The 14,219-nt window shown below is 37.1% G+C and overlaps 1 protein-coding gene across 7 annotated transcripts in view; it reads right to left on the reverse strand.

Moving 5' to 3' along the window:
- Positions 1-14,219, reverse strand: part of KLF12 (KLF transcription factor 12) — a 472,528-nt gene that overhangs the window by 407,248 nt on the left and 51,061 nt on the right. For 4 of the 7 annotated variants that reach the window (XM_060191522.1, XM_060191516.1, XM_060191520.1 and 1 more), the window contains exon 2: positions 6,192-6,243. The exons of the other annotated variants lie outside the window; for them this stretch is intronic. The gene's annotated coding sequence lies outside the window, so the exon portion shown is untranslated. The remainder of the gene's footprint in view (positions 1-6,191; positions 6,244-14,219) is intronic. 7 annotated transcript variants of the gene reach the window in all.

Raw genomic sequence — 14,219 nt, forward strand, 5'->3', positions numbered from 1 at the left:
ACTGATACACTATTCATTTGAATTTAATATTTAAGATAAAATATTAAGGATATAAGCTAATACCTAAATATGCATTACTTTTATGCTCCTCTATTTCAATAACATTTTTTTCAAACTATTTTCTTCTGTCAAGAAGGTTACACTGAATTCACTGGTATGTCTACTGTGTGTAAGGAACTTTGATAGGAACTAGAGTGTAAATACAAATACAAGGCTTTACCGCTCCAATATATCAAATTCTAATAAGGCAGAAGGATATGCAACTAAAGCATGGTGATCTACTACACTAAATATTGCAAATAAAAGTGTCAAGTGTCAAAAATAAAAGAACTAATGAGGTCAAGAGAGCAATAGGGCGAGTTGATGGTCACATTAGGCATGAAGGCACATTTTGAAAGCACAAGTGCAGGGTGGGACTAAGAAGTCCCAGATGCCAGAAGATCCCAGCTGTGGAGAGGTTGGAGAGGTGTGGTGGGAGCTCCCTGTAAGCAACCAAAGAATTTGTATTTTAGAATCTAAGTTATGGAAAATTGTCTCTTTCTATATCATTCCCTTCCCTCTCAATTTCTAGCTGTCTCTATCCAACAAATAAAGATAAATAATAAGATTTTTAAAAGATACAGTTGTGAACATGAAATGGTATCATATGGATAGAAGGAGTTATTTAATAGGAAGTTGGATCTAGCATTCAAGAGAGGGCAAAAGTGTCTGTTTGGGACTCCTCACTATGGGACAGTATTTGAAGATACAGAAATAAATGGGTACAGTAAGGGAGGACAAATATAGAAAGGTGGGAGAAAAGATAACTATTTCAAATACCAACATTAGGGACAAGAAAGGAAAAACCCATACAGGAGAGTAAGATGTAGCAGAGAAGAAAAAGCAGGAGCATGTGAATGATGTCTGAGATAAGAGAAGGAAATTAATGAAGTAATCAATCACGTCAACTGCAAAAGCAAGGTTAAGTTAGCTTAACTGAAACAATTGTTGTTAGCAGCTCAGAGACCATTAGCAAAAGAGCACTGAGCTTAGAAGCAAGTACACAAGTTGAAAAATATTCAGAGTTGTGGTATAATGTGGAAGAAAACATAGAAACAAGCTTTCTTAAGAAGTCCCTGCTCAACAGAAAGGATGAAGGAGACAGGGGATCCCTAGAAAATGGAACAATTTAAAGATGCTAGAACTGTAGAGATTGTCATAAATTGGAAACGAGTGTATAGAGATGAAAACAAGTAGTAGGGAAAACACAGTAGAGTATTAATTTCAGGAAATCCAGGGAGTGCATGACTCTGTAAGCAGAACTCAAGACTTACATGAATGAAGCCCAAGGCTTAATCACTGGCACCGCATAAACCAGAGCAGTGCTCTAGCAGTTCATCACTGCCCCCCCCTTCCTCAAGTAAACAGGTTTTAAAATCCAGGAGAGATCCAGAGAGTACAAACTACTGTATTCACTGTCAAATGTAAAACATTCATTACCCAATAAAGAAATTAAAAAATAAAATAAAAGCCAGGAGAGAACCAGATTCTAAGAGAATCAATGTCAGGACAGACCCCAGTCTATAGGAATTCACCTTCCTCAGAGCAAGAAGACGGAGCTGGCACTAGAACAAAGCTGTACTAGACCACAAACTGGGTAAGTGAGAAACTGAGTAAATTCTTAAGTGACATTATTGTCTTGGTGACACAGACATTAATCAGTGAGAGACAAAATGGCAGTGTTCAGGCAGTGTTCACATAGAAGGAGTAGGAAAGGCAGTTAAGTTTAGAAACCTTACCCCAGGGCAATGCAAGCCTTGCCTGCTGAGGCTCTGGGAAAGGCTCTGTAGCATTTCCCTTAGGAACAAGTACTGTCACTCGTTCCTGGGGGACTGAACATTGTCAGTTCATATGCTTACAGAATCATGGCTGGTCAGTTAAAAATATCAAATACAGTCTTAGCACACATAAAAATATTAACAAAATAGGGCCAGGAATAGTTCAACATGTTAGCACTCAAGATTTGCTAGGCAGTACTCTGGTCATTGCTTTTCTCTCCTCTCTCTCTTTCTCTCTCTCTCTCTCTCTCTCTCTCTCTCTCACACACAAATTTTAAAATAGTAATAGAATGTGTTCCTCAAATAAAACTAAAAATAAAAGATGTTACCTTTAGAGTCATGTAATTTTCTTCAAATTATAAACCATAAGACCTTACTAAGTAATGTTTGTTCAAGAGGAAACTTATTTAGAATTTAATGATCACAAAAACAGAGGAAGACTGTAAGACCACAGCTTAAATCAAATAACCTATGAAACTTTAACTAGCATGGATTGTACAACACAATTTTGCCCAGATAATCCTGGCAATAGTATACTCAGGCATATCTTATTAAAAGCCAAAAGAAATACAACTAAAATAAAGAATAGGGGGGAAATGGTTATTTTATATATAGAAAGTAAATGTACATAAAATAATTATATCAATTCTAAGTCTTTTTTTTTTTTTTAGGATTCATAAATTTAAAAAAAGAAATAATGGAGCCAGGAAAGTGGCTCAGCAGGTAGTGTGTGCCCTACATGCTAGGGCCTTATCCTCAGGTCCCAGCATCACATACACATGAGAGAGCAACAAATGAACTCTATGGATACTGAAGTGATGCTGTCTTCTCTCTATGCTCCCTCTCTCCCTCATTTGCTCTTTCTTTAAAAAAAGAAAAAGAAAAGTTGGACCTATAGGAAGTGGTTTAGTAACAGAACACATACCCAAGATTCTGCCACGATGGTTAAAAAAAAAAAAAATTAGGATGGGGAGATAGCATAATGGTTATGCAAAAATACTTTCATACCTGAGGCACCAAAGGTCCCAAATTCAATCCCCAGCACCAACATATGACAGAGCTGAGTAGTACTCTGGTCATTTTTTAAAAATTAACAAATGAACACAATGATTGCCACCTCAACATGCTTCAGCTCAGACTGTGTCCAGAGACTTCACATGTGGAATGACAACCCTTCAGCTTCATTACTCGGGTGAGACCTTTCCTTTCAGAGTATTCTCTAATTCCATCCCAGGTGGTTCACTTTCTAACAAAGTCCCAAAACCTAGATATATACCAGGTTCTGTGAGAGAGAGCATATGTTCACACTTATCCATAAACTAGTGCAAAATAGATACCTGAAAGCAGAAGTACACTAGAGTTTGCAGTGAGTACCCCCCCACCCCCCACCAACACTTCCTCTCCACTATTCCAAGCTTTGGGTCCATGATTGCTCAACAATTTGTTTGGCTTTGTATGTTAACTCTCTTTTCAGCCACCAGGTTCCAGATACCATCAGGATGCCGACCAGGCTTCCCTGGACTGAAGACCCCACCAATGTGCGCTGGAGCTCCGCTTCCCCAGAGATCCACACTACTAGGTAAAGAGAGGCAGACTGGGAGTATGGACCGGCCAGTCAACATCCATGTTCAGCGGGGAAGCAATTACAGAAGCCAGACCTTCCACCTTCTGCAGCCCACAATGACACTGGGTCCATGCTCCCAGAGGGACAGTGAATGGGAAAGCTATCAGGGGAGGGGATGGGATATGGAGATTGGGTGGTGGGAATTGTGTGGAGTTGTGCCCCTCCTACCCTATGGCTTTGTTAATTTATCCTTTCTTAAATAAAAAATAAATTTAAAAAAATTAACAAATGAACAAACTAATTGAAATGGATTAGATATAAACCAGTAATAATTTAAAATAAGTAAGGAAAGGTCCAGGAGGGAGTTGGGCGGTAGCGCTGTGGGTTAAGCTCACGTGGCGTGAAGCGCAAGGACCGGTGTAAGGATCCTGGTTTTAGGCCCTAGCTCCTGAGGTGCAGGGGAGTCACTTCACAGGCGCTGAAAGACTGCAGGTGTCTTTCTCTCCCCTCCCCCCCCCCCCCCCCCCCCGTCTTGTCTTTCCCTCCTCTCTCCATTTCTCTCTGTCCTAACAACTATGACAACAATAAAAACAAGAACAACAAATGGGAAAATAAATAAATTAAATTAAATTAAAAAAAAAAAAAAAGGAAAGGTCCAGGAGATGGAGCAGTGAGTAAGTAAGGCAATGGACTTGAAAGCATTATGTCTTGAGTTCAAACTCAGGCATCTCCACATGCCATAGTGATACGCTGGTGTTCTCTCTCTCTCTCTCTCTCCCTCTCTCCCCCATGCTTTCCTATCCTGTGTTAGTATATATGATATTTAAAAACGTAAAATAAGTCATGTGTCAATAAACTATTTCATATTTTTTAAATTTTTATTACTTTTACGTATTGGACAGAGATAGCCAGATATCGAGACAGTAGGGGAAGAAAGGAAGAGAATCACCTGCAGCCCTGCTTCATCACCCACAAAGCTTTCCCCCTGCAGGTGGGGACGAGGGGCTTGAACCCGGGTGTAACATGTGCGCTCAGTCAGGTGCACCACCACCCAGCCTCTCAGTAAGCTATTTTAAAGAGCCAACCAGGTAATGGTGTTATCAGAGTAAAGACTCAACTGCTATGAGTCTGACTCGATATAATGACTTTTGTTATTTTAAATGTGTGGCTATGGAAAAGAATGAGCAGTTTTTCATGTTATCAAATGCCTGTAAAACTTAATGTAGGAGAATTAGATGATCTGTAGTGACAGAAACTTGGATCACAGGAAAAGAGAATTCCGGGATATTTTTTAAATATTCAAATTAACCTTCTTCCCAAGCTATATTCCACTTTTGTTATTATTTAAAGGTTTGCACATTATCATGCATTTTTAAATGATTATTTACAAGCAACAGAGTGGTAAATGGTAATTATTGAAATTCATAAAAATGTGATCATGATGAAAAATGGAAGCATGATTATGAAAATAATGCATGATAACTTCTTGTCATCTCATGATCACTACCATTACCACAGTCTCTGACAAATGTAAACCTATAAATGAATATTCTTCTTAATTTTCTACCAGGAACAGAACAGTATGTCAAAATAATTCTTGGGAGTCAGACAGTAACATAGCAGGTTAAGCGCAGGTGTCTCTAAGCCCAAGGACCAGCATAAGGATCCCGGTTCGAGCCCCCGGCTCCCCACCTGCAGGGGAGTTTCTTCACAAGTGGTGAAGCAAGTCTGCAGGTGTCTGTCTTTCTCTCCCCCCCCATCTTCCTCTCCTCTCTCCATTTCTCTCTGTCCTATCTAACAATGACAACAATAATAACTACAACAGTAAAATAACAAGGGCAACAAAAGGGAATAAATATTTTTTAAATAGTTCTCTAAATAAATTAATTAAAAATGAGAAAAAAAATAGTTCTCAATTACCACACTGTAAAGTACAATTTTTGAAGCTTTCTTGTTCTTAAAGTAACCAGCATTATAGTATCACATTCTTCTAGTGTAACTAACTACTGATTGTCTAGGAGCAGCTGAGTATGTAAGTAACTTATTTCTTGAAGCCATTTTTATCACTGTGATATGTATGTTTTTCATAGAGATTCTGATTCTATAATTTTAAAAATGCAAGATTTTTGTAAAGGAGTCAATCACTACAGACTGGGGAGAAAGGAATTGCATGCTGTAATGTTGACCTTTGCACTTGTGTAAACCTTTCCAAGACTTTCTAAGGCATAGGAAGCTCCAAATCCTGCTCATCACTGTGTGAGATGCTTCCTTCCAGCAGTTTTGAAAGAAGGTAGTCAATAATTATTCCTGTTTCTTTGAATTCAGCTGCACCAACTGCTCACTTAAATGACACTGAAATTAAGAAGCTTTGTTCTAATGGTGGTTACATAGAAGCTCCTTTAGTATACTTTTAACTCCTAAATGCATAAATATGCACCATCTATACATGCCCAGAGATAAACTCTGCAAAAAGAAGGAAGTCAAATGACACAGATTATATACTTGGGGCATGGAGGGAGGATATAGTATGAAAGAAGAACCTTATATCAAACTTTTATGACTCCATCTACAGGGTAAAAACATTTTCAAACATTTTCCTAAAAAAAACATGGGTGAAACTATAACTAGTTAATATTAAATATAATATGTGTTAATGTTATAGGCATGATAAATTAATAATGCCAATAGTGATAAAGAATCAATCAGAAGAAATATGATGTTAAACTTCACAATCTCTCTTCCCCCCACACCCACTGCACCTTGTTTAAATATTAGAAGCACCACACAAAGTTAAGCAAGCCAATACATACCAGTTTACTTTTACTCAAAAGTTAACATCTGCATGCTGAGAAACTGGAAAAGCTGAAAATAATAAAGCAAAAAAAAAAAAAAATCACTGATTAAAACCTGAAACAAAAATTCTGTAACTTTCTGCTACTGTTCTGTTAAATATCTATCACTGACATTTTGCTACTTCTTGAAAAAATACATACATACACACACACATACACACACACACACACACACACACACACACACACACACACACACACACACACTGTATCCAGGCAGCTGCAGGGATGTACAGGAGAAATAATCAAAGCAGGAGTTTATCAACTGCTATAGGATTATAACAAGCCTCCTCCTTCCCTGCTTAAAAAGAAGATGAATACAAAGTTGTGTTCTAAGATCTGCCAGTTAGGCTATGTAAGAAGTCTTCCTGGGACAGTGTTCTGTGACTTAAACCCACCAAAGTTTCCCTGTGTCTAAGTCCCCTAACTTGATTCCTAACATGCCCAGCACTCAATAGTTTGTGGGACCTGTTTGTGAGGGACCGAGAACATATACCTAAACTATTCCTAGCCAGTTTTATTCTGATAGATTTAGGGTGTCCCAAAACATAAAAGGGAAGGAGACAGACAAATGAGGAAGAAACAGCAATGCTTGGAATGCTCCTCGATATCAGAAAGGCATAATTCCTATAAAAGATCTGAGACACAGCACAGCAGTATGCCAAGAGGGCTCAGCTGTGATTCTATTCAATTCAACAAATATTTATTATGCATCTTTTGCCAACTCAAATGTAAGAGAGACTCCAAATTGTATTTATATCCTAAGGGTATAAAGTAGGGCTGGAATAGACAGTAGGCACTTAATAAATGTGAAAAAGGAAAAAGAAAGGAGAGGAAAGGAACTTATACAGGGTAAGCTGGCAGGCATTTGCCAAGTACCCAGGAAGCAAAAACAACAGTATAGCAGATGAGTTTCCACAGTTGCTGCCTGGTAATATTTAGTAGGGTTTTCTTCCACTTTCTGGTCTTTGACTTTACCAGTTCTTTTTCTTGAGATTTCCTATAGAGACAAATTAGATGAGATTCTTTTTAAAAAAAATAAATAAACTGAAAATTTCGGTTACTAAAATTTTGACAGCAAGAACCTAAAACAGGCTTTCAATTCTGACACACATAAAAAACATACATGAAACTAAAACTTGCCAATTACTGGTCCCTCAGTTACACATTAGATAGAATTACCAATTAAACTACAGGAATAAGGGCACCAATATTTTAAAATACTGATGATTCTAGTAAGCATCAGATATTAAGAAAAACTGCTTTCAATAAATAGTGCTACATAAAATTCTTTGCTCAAGATCCATTGTGAACTTGGTATAAAACAGAAATCTGAATTCTGAGTGTGAGCTCAGCTAGTAAAAGTACATATATACCTTACACATAGGACACTCTGTTTTCTGTCCCAAGCACTATAGGAGAACACCAACAACAGCACCAGAGCAAGTGTACAGATGAAGAAATGCTTTTTTTATTTATTTATTTTTTAATTGGAGGATTAATGGTTTACAGTTGACAGTAAAATACAATAGTCTGTACATGTATAACACTTTCACATAACAATACAGCCCCCACTAGGTCCTCCTCTGCCATCAGGTTCTAGGACCTGAACCCTACCCCCCTACCTGAGAGTCTCTTACTTTGGTGCAATACACCAACTCAAGTCCAAGTTCTGCTTAGTGTTTTCCCTCCTGATCTTTTTTTCCAACTTCTGTCTATGAGTGAGATCATCCCATATTCATCCTTTTGTTTCTGATTTATATCATTTAACATGATATCTTCAAGCTCCATCCAAGATGGGATAAAGAAGGTGAATTCATCAATGTTAATAACTGAGTAGTATTTCATTGTGTATACAGACCACAACTTACTCAGCCACTCATCTGCTGTCAGACACCTGGGTTGATTCCAGGTTTTGGCTATTACAAATTTTGCTGCTATGAACATAGGTATACACAAATCTTTTTTAGATGGGTGTGTTGGGTTCCTTAGGATATATTCCCAGGACAGGAACTGCAGGGTCACAGGGTAGGTCCACTTTGAGTCTTGTGAGAGTTCTCAGGACTGCTCTCCACAGGGGTTGGACCAATTGACATTCCCACCAGCAGTGCAGGAGGGTTTCTTTGTCCAAGATCTCTGGAGAAATAAATGCTTCCTTGCCTCTCTTCCTCCATCACCCTCACTCTGACACCTCCTCCCTTTTGCCTACCTTTCTAAAAATACAGAATAAAAATTGGGCATGGAAGCTGTTCAGAAGTATCACATATGCACCAAGTCCTTGCTTCTTTCCCCAGTATTGCATTTATAAAAAAGAAGAACTCTAACTCACTTAATAACCATGTGTATTCTTATAGTGCCTACAAACATATGAAACTCATTTGTCTAAGCAAACATTGCCCACTTTTTCCATCAAAAACCTGTAGAGACAGAAATGGGGGAAAAACTAAAATAACAAAAGCCAAAGAAACATGAAAAGCTTTACGAAAGTTTCTCACCTAACAGGCTAGCACCAAATGTCTCTAAAATAGCTCAGAAATAATTACACTATAATTAAAGGTTTCCAAAAATATGATTCTGACAAACTTTGCAGATTATTTTGTAACAATTATCCTTTTTTTTTTTTTTTTGCCTCCAGGGTTATTGCTGGGGCTCGGTGCCTGCACTAGGAATCCACTGCTCCTGGAGGCCATTCTTCCCATTTTTGTTGCCCTTCTTGATGTTATTATTGTCACTGCATAGGACAGAGAGAAACAGAGGAGGAGAATACAGAGGAGAGGATGATAGACACCTGCAGACCTGCTTATGAAGTGACCCCTCTGCAGGTGGGGAGCTGGGGGCTCGAACCGGGATCCTTACGCCGGTCCTTGCCCTTTGAACTACCACCACCTGACCCCCTACAATTATACTTAAAAAAAAAATGCAGCTCTTGTCCCTGAAGATCTCTACCTTCAGGAGCACATATGGTCCCAATTGGTTGTGGCAGCTAGGGAGATTGCTCAGTAGTAGAGCTCAGTACTTACAAGTTTTAAAAAAAAGTACTGAGTTCAATTCTAGCACTACATGTGTCAGAGTGAGGCTCTGAGTCTTCTCTCTGTCATTAACAAATATTTTTAAAATAAATAAAATAACACTGGCTGTGATGATGACTGTGTGAATTTGTGAGTATACTAAAAGCCTCTAAATTTTATCCTTAAATAAGTGAACTGCATAGCATGTGAATTAAATCTTTAAGCTACTATAGTTGCGTGTTTTTTAAAAGAAGAACTTTTAAAACCAAAAGTTTTCATAAACAATATTAGAAATAGGGTGGAGTGAGATTTCATAATGGTTATGCTAAGAGAGTCTAATGGCTGAGGCTTCAAAATCCTATGTTTAATCCCCCAAAACACCATAAACAGAGGCTGAACAGTACTATGGTAAAATAGAACAAAACAAGACAATATTAGAATTAGCCTTTTCCCTTCTCTTCTTTGTTTTGTTTTTGTTTTACTGATAAAAATAGAGGAGAGAGAGAGAGAGAGATGGAGTTGGGGGGTGGTAACCATATCACAAATGCTTCTTTCAATAGGGTAGAGGCCAGGTTTAAACCTAAGCAGTGCACAGGGCAAAGCAGGGCACTATACCACAGTAAGCTATTTCATTAGCCCTAAATTCTTTTTCATAATTGTACATGGATCATGTAACAACTGTCACAAAATATTAAAACTTTTTTTTTGATAAGCCAGGGTTTTATACATATAATTTCACACTCCTTCATTTAAAGAGACACAAAGGGAGACATAGCACAGCACCGGCATTACTTGCAGTGCTGTAATATTCACATGTGCTCCTGGAACTGCAGCCTAGTACCCAACCTGATGGGTCACCACTGGACAGAAATCATTGTTTTTTAAATGCTTGTTTTCATTTTTCTTTCTTATAGTCTCCTAAAATCAAGGGTGCATCCCACATTGACATGGCTTTGAGTTCAAGGACTGTTCAGAATGCTATCCTGAAGAAGAAAAAAAAAGAAAAAGAAACAGAAGAGCCTAGAGCAAAATCTTGCAATTATAAAAGTTAATGTTGAAATACTAAAGTTAATGACATCATAATTAGAGATGGCATGTGATTAAGTTATTAGTGAATCCTATGTGCTGGAATGAAAATGAAATGAGCCTAAGTGTCAGAAGTTAAAAATACATGTCCCTGGGGTTGAGGGGGAGGGGAACCAGAAACAAACTATCTCTAAGACCTTGTGAGAACTATGATAGTTACCACTAGCAAGGTGAGAACACAGAATTTGGAAGTCAGTGTAGTGTGGAGCTACAACCTGTAACCCTACAACCTTGTAACCTACTATAAATCACCAAAAAAATTAAACTCTCCAAGCATTCCTTTAATGCTAGCCATTTTCTGGCAATCACTGGCAGTGCGGATGCACATAAAATATTTAAAACATTATATTAAAAATAATAATAAACTCAGCAGTACCAAATCCTAGATCTGAATGTACATTCTTCTTCTTTAATAGAGATAGAAATTGAGAGTGAAAGGGGAAAGAGAAAGGGAGTGAGTAAAAAGAGGCACCTGCAACCCTCTTCATGAAGCTCCCCCACTGCAGATGGGGATCAGGGGTTTGCCCAGGTCCGTATACATGGTAACTGAGCATGGCCCCTGCAATCTATCAGGTCCACTGCCATTTGGGGGCCCTGAACCCCCTGACCTGAGTACTCTTGGTCAAATTACCCAAAAATGTCATTAAAATTACACACCTGAAATTTACTATTAAGTAAAAGCTGAGGCAATTTCTAAGGCACTTTTTTTTTTTTGACTTGGTAACAAAATGAGAGAGAACAGAGTTCATTCATGGAGAGACCATGACTATCCCCAAGAATCTCTAATGTTTTGTTCTCCACCCACTTTTCCATGTGGCATCTGTAAACTAAAAAAAAAAAAAAAAAAAAAAATTGTCTACTTGTTTCCTTATCTATAAGAGGTAAATGTGTTTTCAAAGACAGTTACTGAACTTTTTTTTTTTCAGGAATTTTAAATTTTACTTGGGAAAATTGAAAACATTCACACGTTGGGACATGATGGGGGCAGGGGGAGAGAGAGAAAGAAACAGAGTTGCTACTTACATGATGACCTGGACAGAAAGAGAGGAGTTACTGAACTATTAATTGTCCCTCCAATAAGGGTAGTATATGTATATTTTCATGTTTTTATAATACTGAAATTAGACACTAGAGTAGGTTTCTTTGTTTGCTTAGGGGTCTTTTAAGAAGAGTCCTAGCTGGTTAGAAGAAATGGAAAAAAAAAAAAACTAGAAGGAAGATAAATGCTAGGAAGTGTTCTGATAACTAGAAAAGTAGTATGACATGATGGGTCTACATGGACAAGTGCTCATTTATAAGAGAATGCTTAAGGAAACCCAAGGGGTCAGGTGGTGGTGCAACCAGGTAAGCACACATATTACCAAGGTCCCGGATTCTAGGCCCTGCTTCCCACTTGCAAGGTGCTTCACAAGTGGTAAATCGGGTCCGCAGGTGTATCTTTCTCTCCCTCTCTCTATCTTCTCTACATTTCTCTTTGTCCTATCTAATAAAAATTCATTTAAAAAAGGGGGGGAGGGATGCGCAGTGGGAGTGGTGGATTTGTAGTACCAGCATCAAACACCAGCAATAACCCTGGTGGCAATAAAGAAAACTAAATCAAAATAAATAAAAAGGAGGAGAAGAAGAATTGAAAAACAGAGATAGAGAGAAATACAGAGAAAGAAAAGGAAATCCAAACGTCTATACACTTTTCCCCAAAGCTAGTAACAGTTACTTTCCAAAGATAGAAGTGTATTATTAAAAATGTTTCCCATTTAAAATTGAAAGACACGGGCATATGGAAATGTTTCTCAGCTTTTTCAAGCATTGCTTGAAACTATTATATGGCATTAATACAAATGGTTATGAATTTAATATTATTATTTAATTAAATTCTTGACTTTTGCAAGGATTAATTATTTTTGTATTACATTTTCCCCATTGCATGGTGGTATGAAATATATATACGTTCACATGTGTGAGCTGCTCAACTGTAATTAATGATGCACTTTTATTCTCTATTATTGTGTGGAAAACATTCTGACACAAAATAAATGAAGCATAATCACTCAGAGTAATGATTCAAACATACTGATTAATGATGTCAAATAGCTTTTCTGTTCTTTAGTTAAATTAAAACATTTACAATCTGGGAATCATAAGGGTAGCCCTAAATTAATGCCTGCTAGGTATCAATTTCCCTTACAGAAATCAGCTATTCTACCATCTTTGAAAATAAGTTCCTGTCAACTGTAAAATGTACAACTCTTTTATGTGCAAGAAACAAATATCTCAGCCAATTAAAACTGTTACACAATGCTAAGCTGCTTTCAGAGAGGTTAAAGAGTGGTAGGAAAGATAAGAGAATGCTCATCCTAGACTTGATTATCTATGGTATCCTATACCCACAGCATGCAGTAAATGGTGAAGAAAAAACAAAAGAAAGAAAGAAAGAAAGAAAGAAAGAAAGAAAGGTATATATAGATATATATATATACATATATATAACACAATCTCTTCATGTTTTTATTTGAAATAACCCAGTCAACAAAAAAAAATTATATAAATTCATTTGTATAATACACAGCCACTACATGATTTATATGAGATACATAGAAGTCAAATTCGTAAGCAATAAAAGGTTAGAATGGAGATTTTCAGATGCCAGAAAGAAGAAAGAATAGAGAATTCCTGTTTAATGAATACAAAATGCCAGTTTAAAAAAAAAAAGAAGAAGCTCTGGAAAAGGATGATGGTGATGTATATACAAAATCTGAATGGTTAAGATTGTAAATTATAATTTATATATATATATATTCATCATAATTTTAAATAATAGAAACTATTTCCAGAAGACCAGCAAAAACCCAACCGGTCAAAAGCACAAGTTACCATGTGCCACAACCCAAGTTTTAGCCCCTGGGTCCCAACTACAAGAGGAAGTTTCATGAGTGGTAAAGCAGGCTGCAATGCTCTCTCTCGCTCTCTTTCTTTCTCCTTCTAATAATAAAATGTATTCTCCATTGATAAAAGCATATAAAAGAAGACTGTAAAGCTATAAAGATGATGAACAAGAAGGTATAAATTCAGTCTAATTAATTAACTAACTTGATTTGGAAGCCTCTATCTTTCCAGAACACTGACTCTTCTTCTCAAGGGACTAAAGAAAAGATCTTTGTCACCTCCCTGATTCCTGAGACTATCACTGTTACATTTTCTGAAACACAAAATTGTCCTAACAGTGGTTGATTCACCTGCTTTCCCATCAGAATCAACTGGGGACTTTTAATATATGCTGTTAACTCCCTATACCTACTGGAAAATCTACTATAAAAAATTTTTTTAAAAAAAGTCTTGGCAAGGATGTGAAGAAACTGGGACATTTTCCCCTACAGTGTAGTATGAAGAAATACAAAATGGCACAACTGCTAATGTGAAATAGTATAGTATTTTCCTCAAAATATTAAAAATAAAGCTATCACATGATCCAGCAACTCACCTCTGGGCACATATCTAAATTGAAAGCAAGAGTTTTGAAGAAACACTTGCAAACTGATGTTCATAACAGTACTATTCACAATAGCCAAGAGGGAAGAGTAACCCAAATGTCAACTGATAGGTAAATATGAAATACACATTATTTGCATGCAGTGAAATAACACCCAGTCTTAAAAGTGAAGGAAAATCTTAATTGCTATAACATATATGAACCCTGAACTCCCATCAGGCAAAATGTATTAAAGGCTTGCTTCAAAACACTGAACTAGGAAAGAAAAGAAACTTTATCTAAATAAATGAGAAAAAATAATTTAAAAAATTCTTAAACCCCATCACAAACCTATTAACAGAGTTTTTGAAGGCTGAGCTATTATTTGTTTAAAGCTTCCCAGCTCATGGACCTAGAACCAACAAT

The sequence above is a fragment of the Erinaceus europaeus genome, chromosome 5 (genome assembly GCF_950295315.1).
Source record: "Erinaceus europaeus chromosome 5, mEriEur2.1, whole genome shotgun sequence".
In the NCBI taxonomy this organism is placed as follows: domain Eukaryota; kingdom Metazoa; phylum Chordata; class Mammalia; order Eulipotyphla; family Erinaceidae; genus Erinaceus; species Erinaceus europaeus.